This window comes from Papilio xuthus, unplaced genomic scaffold (genome assembly GCF_000836235.2).
Source record: "Papilio xuthus unplaced genomic scaffold, Pxut_1.1 DF824888.1, whole genome shotgun sequence".
NCBI lineage: Eukaryota > Metazoa > Arthropoda > Insecta > Lepidoptera > Papilionidae > Papilio > Papilio xuthus.
In genome coordinates, this window is record NW_013533761.1 from 2953495 (window position 1) to 2962910 (window position 9416).

Here is a 9416-nt window from a genome sequence, read left to right on the forward strand (position 1 = left end):
ATTTATATATTTTAATCTTAATTTCAATAAGTCTATTAAGAAACGAGCCGTCGTTTTCAAATTAGCGTAAACATTTCTTAAAAGAAATTCACGGAGGCGACGCGCTTTTGAATATTGTGTCGTGGACTGGAAGAAAATCTTTATGAGAGTTTTTTTGTATTTACGCTTACATAATAAGGTAAAATGTAATATTCTTTTATTTTGTAAAGCGATGTTTAAGAAATAAGAAATAAATATTGTTCAGATTTTATGTACCTACAGTTACAAATAGGTCTAATGAAATAAATCTTCATATCTCAAGTAAATATCATTTGAAGTAGATATAAATACTTAGTTTTTACTAAGTTTATAACTTATACTTTAAGAGATAAAGTATATAAGGTAAGAAAACATAAATACAAATCATATTGGAAATGATTTCTTTTTCCAGACTTTGATATAAATTCATGCTTAATTTTATCGTAAATCGTTGAACCTGGAGATACCTTCTTAAAAACATCCATCTATACATCTAAACTTTCGCATTTATAATATTAGTAAGAAGTACGTAGAATAGAAGAAGAATGTAGTTAAGGGTAAGTTACATTCTAGTCGTACTCAACTTTTGCTGTTACGAGAGTCGTCGCCTTTACGTGAGGTTACGAAAGGTTTAGCCACTGATCATAAATGCGGTGTGATTTTGCACTAATGAGCTTGCTTTTTTATTTTTCATGAATAAGTCTCGTTTGAAAATATTTAATCGTTCCTTTAATTGATCGGATGGGTCAGTAATGTGAATTATGTAATGGATTGCATCGCTACGACCTCATCAATTCAATGGGTAAGTCTATTAGTTAATCCTGATGGATAGTTTCACGATCAATGCTAGATAAATCATTTGTACAATTACAAGCGGACGCCCGCGACTATTTTCCGCGCGGAATTAAAATATATATATATAATTAGTAGCCTGTGTGATCTTTTAGACTATGTTCTATATTTATGCCAAATTTCAGCGAAATCCGTTCAGCCGTTCTGGAGATATCTTCAAACAAACATTCTTCCAGCCATCCATCTAAACATTCGCATTTCTAAAATAAAATAAATAGTGATGCGATCATGTTCAATTAATATGAGTTTTTACTTCTATCAGAAACGTTAAATGGCCACTAAGGGTGTACCTTAGTATAGATGTGAAATGCCCGCATACGGCAGTTAAGTGTTTCATTAGCACCAGTGGTATCATTTAAGTTAACAAGAATAGGCACTTTAGCAAATTCAGATTAGTTTTAGATACAGTCATTTTATTTTTTTATTTTATTTTATTTTTATTGTATAAGAAAAACCAACAGCATATAAAAATGTAATAATATCATCGAGTACTTATAAACAAAGCAAGGGCGATAATAGGTTTACCAGTAAATTAAACTTAATAATAACAGAAATAGTTCCTCCGAAAAATGATGGTCACACATACATAAATGTGGGATTGAAAAAATCACCAAATAGGATAGAAAAAAAATGAGTTAATAAAGGAAAGGAATGGAAATTATTAGTTTGATAAAATCCTAGAAGCAAAGAAATATTTCCAAAAATTTTAAATTACAATATTAATATTGAAAAAAAAACAAATTAAACTATGACTATGTTTTTAATATTTGTCCATATTTTTTTTCTATAAACAGATTTATGGCTACTTGACAGATATGAGCAAAACATACACAAGTTGGTCGGAACTAATTACCAGCGGTCAGAGATATAAGGGACGGCCTACATTAGGTCTACGGATCAATACGCGCCAACAGAATACGCCTAAACCTGTCTTCTTAATAGAATCTGGTATCAAAAATATGGTAAAGAAAAAAAAGATTCAATATTACCCTGATATTATACCTTGTCCTTGCATTTTTTTTTTATAAAATCAACTAAAATTCTGAGACCTTGTTTGTAATGCCATTGCCATAATAAAGCAATATCTTATGTTCGTCAACTTTTTATCTTCATTTTTAAATACTAATTCATCATTATCAACCTGCTCTTATCCCTATAGAGGGTCGGCACAGTACTACTCCTCCATACATCTCTATCAGACGTTATATCTGAATCTTAACTAAGAATTAAATTAAAAAAGATTTATCGATAATAATCAGGCATACACGCGAGAAAATGGATCGCTCCGGCAACAACGACATACTTCATCAACGAACTGCTAACAAGCAATGACCCGGACATAACGCGCATGAGGGATCAATTCGACTGTATCTTTCCTTCATGTAATCCTGATGGATACCACTACAGTCATTCTGTGGTAATTTTATACGTATTTGTAAAGAATTATTTCTTAACTTATATAAAAAAAAAAAGATAAAAGTAATGTGAACATTCGGTTTAAAAGATTGGTATCAAAATTGTAACTCTAGGCTACTAAGGGTTAAGATATCGCGGACCGGCTACTGTCGTCGAAATTCTTTGTAAGTATATCAAATCCACCATGACACATAATCGAGATTTTGGTATCAGAAACTCATGGTAAGTGCACCAGGTACTTTTCTACGGTAATTAACGGTAATTAAAATTATAATTAACGAATTAAAATAAATATTTATTAAAATTAATTTTATTCTTCATTTATTAATCAAAGCAATTAAACATAAATTAACTAACATTGATTTGTGTCATCTGAACAGAAATATTCTGAACTTAAGCGAATAATTATCTAAATAACCAACTCGGTTTTAAATTGCAAGCTAGAACGATGGTCAAAGTTTAGTTGGAAGCCACAACTTTGTTAGGTGAGTTTTCCCTGCAAGACGAAACCGCATTTAGCCGTTGCGACAAAGGTAATTTAGAAATACTGACAAGCTATTTGTCTGTGATGCGACTCGCTTGTTCTGTTGCTATAGCAACAGAAATAAATCTTACTAATATTATAAATACGAATGGATGGATGTTTCTTTGAAGGCATTTCCAGAACGGCTGAATGGATCTCACTAAAATTTAACACACATAAAGAACATAGTCTGGAAGAACATATAGACAAATAATTAAGTTTTTTTATTACCGCGCGGACAGAGTCACGGGCGACAGCTACTAAATAATAAATAGTCTCACTTTGACCATTGATTACATTGTTTTGGGCGAGTTTGTATTAAAGCACAGCTTTGGCACAGATTTAAAAACAACTTAATTAGTAGGTTTTAACAAATATTAAAAAAAAAACGATGAAAACATAGTGCTAAAATTATCGCTAATGGCAATTTCTGCACGACTTCTTCAAAATGTCATGTTACTTTTTATCTTTATTATAATTTTTGCAGTTATTCTAATCTCTATCATAATTTAACAGTGGTAGAGCCCGCTTTAACATCTTCGCACGAATTGGCCGGGTCGACCGGTGAAATACCACGACCACACAGAAAACAGGCGTCAAGTGGAAGCAATTCCTCGTTTCGTCTAATGAGTGTGCGTCCCGGAGGCCTAATTTAGTCCTCTTTCCCTTCCCACCTTTTTTCTTAAAAGGAAAGGATGGGAAGTGGAAGTAGTCTTTCCGGATGAGAGGATGCATGGAAAGGGAATATATTTTCTTTCTGTACATCCTCTCCTCCGTCGATTAAAGGAAGGCAACAGATATGACGGATGAAGCGATTTCAGGCTAGGTTTTCAAATTCCTGATTAGTTTATACGTCGATATTATATTTTTCAGTAAAATGAAGCGATCAGAGTTCTTTAGGTCTCTCGAAATCATTATTTATCTTCTCAGAAGTTAATGAATATGCGATTATTCTTTTTGTTATTACTGAGTTTTTTCATGGTAATAAGAATTTTAAATTTCGGCAAAATAATTCTCTCTTTTATTTTCTGTCAACAAAACTTGCTTTACCTTTCAAAGCAAAAATATCACACAGTTCTTCATTTTACATTCTCACTAATATTATAAATGCCAAATTTTGGATGGATGGATTTTTGCTAGAAGTTATCTCCAGAACGGTTCCACGGATCTCGTTGAAATTTGGCATAGATATAGATAACATTCTGAAAGAACACATAGGCTCCTAATAATAAGTTTATCGCGCGTTGTTTATAGCGCGAACGGAGTCGCACGTAACTGCTAGTTTAATATACATTCTAAATTACCTATTCCTATATTACAAATTGTTACTTTTCTTTGACTGTAGTTATTATCAGCCAGTGCCTTTTTTCTTAGACTATTATTACCTAATAATATAAATTCTTTATTGCTATTGACGCAATTGTCACCCCTAACTTAGGGTAGGCTCTAAGCTCCTCGGTGGAGATGTATAGTGCTGATGATGATGATGATTGACGCGAAATTTCAAATTACTTACAGCCTTATTTTTTTTTAAAGATTGTGTTGAAAGAAAACGGTTTTTCTTAAACATTTCGTGATACGTTAGACTCACATAGTTTCCTCCCTTTATACAATCATGTAGCTTTATTTATAGCGACGCTAAAAAGAGCGGCAATCTGGAGTAGAAGCGCGTCATCAACTTTCCACTTTAAAACAAGTTAAATTAGTTTCCTCTGGCTGACTCACTCGTTCAATTTTGTATACAAACTATATTTTAAATTGAAATAAAAATATCATTTTTACGATCAACTTTACAGGTTCGTTTATAATTTTTTGCTTTAGCTTTATTTTTGCGGTGAAACTTTTCGTTGAACTTTAATTATTTTATTTGAAAAAGGCATTGATTTAATCTGTAATTTTTTTCTTATAAACATATGTATTGTAGTCAGAAGTAACGTGCAACAGCTCATGGTTGTCATTTTGAATTATAGAAGCTTGGCAAGAAAAAAAAGAATTTCCGAATTCCAGTTTTGAATACGTAAAACATGTAAGTTCCAGAATAAATATTTTGAAAAATCTTCCCCATATTCACTACAGCCTGCAATCCCTTAGAGAAATCATGCTTTCGGCAAATATCCGATACTTATTTGATAGAGAAAAGGATAATATATATATCTGTATATAGATGTAACCAAAAACACATTTACCTGCCGTATCTCATGTCTCTTGATAGAGCACATTAAGTAAATGGAAAATAATGGCTATACAATATAATATACCTTTTGTGTATAATGTTTGAATATCTGATTTGGTTATGTGAATTACCTCTGTATGGAATATTGAAAAAAAAAACATATTTCGTACTCATGATGTATTTTCATTGATGATGTTTGTCGGAAAATCTGTTTTTGTTCCAGGTAATCTCTGAAACGGCTGGACCGATTTTGGCGGGACTTAACGGGAAAGTAGCGAATCCATGCATGCATTTTATAGGCTTTAGCACCGAAATGTCGCGGGCGACCATTCATATTAAAAGTAATAATAGATTAATTTATGTTAAGTGCACTACTACTATAACATAGTTTTTTGTCTTATATCTTTTTTAAGTAACGTTTAAGTTAATTAAAAGCGTAATTTTCCTTTATCATTTTAATTCTATTAAAAACAAAGGAATCACGAAATTTTTATGCTAAAACCAAACCGCTTTTAACCAAACGAACACTGACATTTACTTTTTAATCATGCTTAATGTTTCCAAGAGTGTTTATTATTATGTAAATGTAAGCCACTTATCGCTAAGAGGCAGAAACAATTTTCTACTCGACAATTTCACCGCTTAGGGATGAACTGTTTAAGCTGGCCTCGTTACCGACTTTTATAACTTCATCCCATTTGTTATATGGCATCAAGTTATCGCAGAGCCATACTTCCGTAAATATTGTGCGAGGATGTCGTTAAACCTTTCATTCAATTAAATATAATTAGGGTATTGAGGGTGTGAATCAGTAATTTATAAAGTCTGATTTTTGTTTATTTACTAGATAACTTCCTAAATATAACATACACTGTAGGAAAACTAAATTAGTAAAAATACAAAATTAATAGTAGTATAGCCTATAATAATATGCGTAGCACGGAAATATTTAACAAGTCTAGTACCATCACAGACGTCAAAAGAAGAGAAGCATTTAGTAATAGTTTACGTGACACATTTCTTCCGTTTAAGTTTTAGTTTCCGAAGAAAAAACAAAAGATAGTTATTTCATGGTAATAATAAAACCTTACGTAAACAACAGTCAAAGAACACGTTGACTCCTTTATAAACAATGTTTCTTATTACCAAAGCGCGTTCCCCAGCTTCACACCTTCATGAGCACAGTTGACAAAACACGAAGCGTAATGTAATACCATCTCAAAGACAAAGACCTTCTTTATTTCCTTAAGGAAGTGTTTGTGTGTATTTAATCAGGCCCCGTGATGCGCGCCGAGCTTCTGTTGAAATATGTCGTGCGAACAAAATATTACTCTGTTTTTATGCATGAATCTTACATGCATTATGTTTGTGAAGTGCCGAATCACACATTTATATCTCTTTAAAAGACGGACATAACCTAAAAAAATATTCACACTGTGATGCCAGATTTTATTTTTAAATTAATAATAAAATGTGATTAATAAAAAAAATATTAAGTTTATTCAGTTACATTATTTTACTGACTGGTCGAATAGGTTTGGCTAAGGTTGTTATCAAGCATGTTTTTATGTCAATGTTTCCGCAATGCGAACACCCATCTACTAATATCATTACCTATGTTCAACCCATTTATGATTAAATGTTAAAGCAATTGTTGCATTATTAATGCAACATAATATTGCGTTATAGACGTAACATTAAACGATCATTTTCTAGCTACGAAAATTACAATATTGAATATGAAATAGACAACTAATGTAACGTGCTCTATTCAGTATTGTGTTGTTTTTAGCGATTACATCTATAATAATAAGGAAATACATTTAAATAGAATTAAATAAGATAAACATATGTTGGAAAGGGGAAGTGGATTTGAACAAACCCATAGGAAGAAGTATCTTCCCTCTTTGTGTCCTCTGTTGATTAATGAACCTTATATTGCTATTCTTTTCACGAGTTTTTTTTTCAATTAAAACATTTAAGTCTGTCTCAAACTAGATTGAATAATCTCAGTCTGAAGATATTAGCGTTTTTATTATAATGGATTTTGTAACGTTAGTAAGAAAATCCGGAAATGAGCCAGTGACTCAACACTAGCCTTACTAAAATGTCAACGTTTATGTCCGCTCACTAATCATTCTGATATTGGACTTTGTAACGAAAGGACGTCATTCGGGCTAAAGGATTCTAACTAATAATGTCTAAAAGTAAGAAGTTTTTAATACAATCTATCTATTATCTAAATAAACATTCTACGAAGCTGCTAATGGCCAGTATCATAATAAAATAATGAAAAGAACTCTTCAAACACTTTATACAGTTGTTTAAATCAATATGAGGAAATACAAAAATATTTTGCTTCCTTTTTTAAAATCCTATTTCGTTGATATAGAAAAAGAAGTTGCATTTTCAATTCTCGTACGCTGACCGAATGTTATGCTGAACTTTGTAGAAATCCCGTTGGCTTGCCAATTTCCGGTCCCCAGTACATTTTATAAAGAACGCTTTGTTGATCTTTTACTATGCTATTTATACTTTGCATATTTTTTTCTTGGAAATATCCTACTGGAATAAATACATTTTATTCTCATACTAAACCCAAACGGCTTGACAGGTTTTTATGAAATTTTATATGCATATTTAGATGGTCTGAGAATCGACTACTGTTAATCCCGCGCGGACGGAGTGAGGGACAACAGCTAGTTTTATTCCGTGAGGAAATCGCAGGAAAAAGGATATTATATATCCTTGGTAATATAGGTATAAATATATTTAAGGTTCAATTATTAAATGATGAATATAATATAGTTTTTAGGGTTCCGTACCTCAAAGTAAAAAAAACGGTCTGTCTGTCCTTTTCTTCATTAAGCAAAGTCAAGTTTAGAAGTGAAAATTATTCAGTGTTATAATAATATAGTGATAATTTTAGTACAAGCTTTATATGAGACAATAGACTCGGATAACATGAATATATTTAGTTAAGAAAATTAATATTCTGCAAGATAATGGTTTAACCATTTAATTAAATAACACGAAGGCATACTTGAGACTAACAATGTTAAATATACGCTAATTAATTATTATTATAATTAATTATTTAAATAATAAAGCTCCTTTTAATCCAACTTAAAATTTACATACATAATAATATGTCGCTATTACATATTATAGAAATGCCACATTGCGTTAATTTCAAACCAATACGACTTAGGGACCTTCAAGAAGCGAGCATACCATTTCCTTAAAGGCTGGCAACGCATCTGCAGATCCTCTGGTGTTGCAGATGTCCGTAGGTTTCGTTGATCACCTCAGTAATACCGCCGTTCGTTTGCCCCCTTCTCTTAAAAAACCTCAAATAACATTGCACAAGCTTTGGCTAAAAAAATACTTATTTTGTCTGTGTAAAAACGTATTTTGCATTTTTTTATTATCATTATAGGGAAATAACTCACCGTAGGTTTCAGAGTCCAAAATCCCCGTTTAAAATATCTTCATCCTTGTCATTATCTTTGTCAACACAGGGATAATATACATGCGTTCAGAGACACTATGAAGAAAAAGATGGAAACTGATTTGAAAATATTCATAATAGAATAGACCATAAATACTTATGCTATCTGCTTATATATTCTATAGCAATAATGCTTTTTAAATTAAAATATAAATCCAGACGGACACAAAGCCCGAACTCAAGATAAATGCTTCTTTTGAGCTAAAGCAATAAGCCCGGTATCCGTCAGTTTTCGCAGCGTACACATTTTTATGTTACACTTTTCTTTATAAGTGTACATTTAATATATTAAATAATATGTTTATTACGATTAATAAAACTGGAAATTATCTAACATTTTTTAGTAAGTTTTATCCCCGATAGAAACAAAAACTTATAACCGTTGGTTTTACAATAATTAAAATATACATTTTTGTAAATTTTCTTAATATTTATTTTTAACATTTCAACTAAGCATTTTTTTTATATCATAAGGTGGCAAACGAGCGAGCAGCCACTTGAAATCGCTGAAATAGCAAAGTGACCGTTGCTCATAGACATACGCAATTGCATATGCGTTGCCTACCTTTAATCGACGGAGGAGAGGATGCACAGAAAGAAAATATTTTCCCTTTCCATGCATCCTCTCATCCGGAAAGTCCACTTCCACTTCCCATCCTTTCCTTATAAGAAAATAGTGGGAAGGGAAAGAGGACTAAATTAGGCCTCCGGGACGCACACTCATCAGACGAAACGCGGAATTGCTTCCACTTCACGCCTGTTTTCTGTGTGGTGGTGGTATTTCACCGGGCGAACCTGGCCAATTCGTGCGAAGATGTTAAAGCGGGTTCTACCACTCTTAAAAAGTACCAAAAAAGTACTCTTACCAAGCTTATATAAGCACAAGCCTAGAGCTTAGTTGAATTACTACAATAGTCGAATAG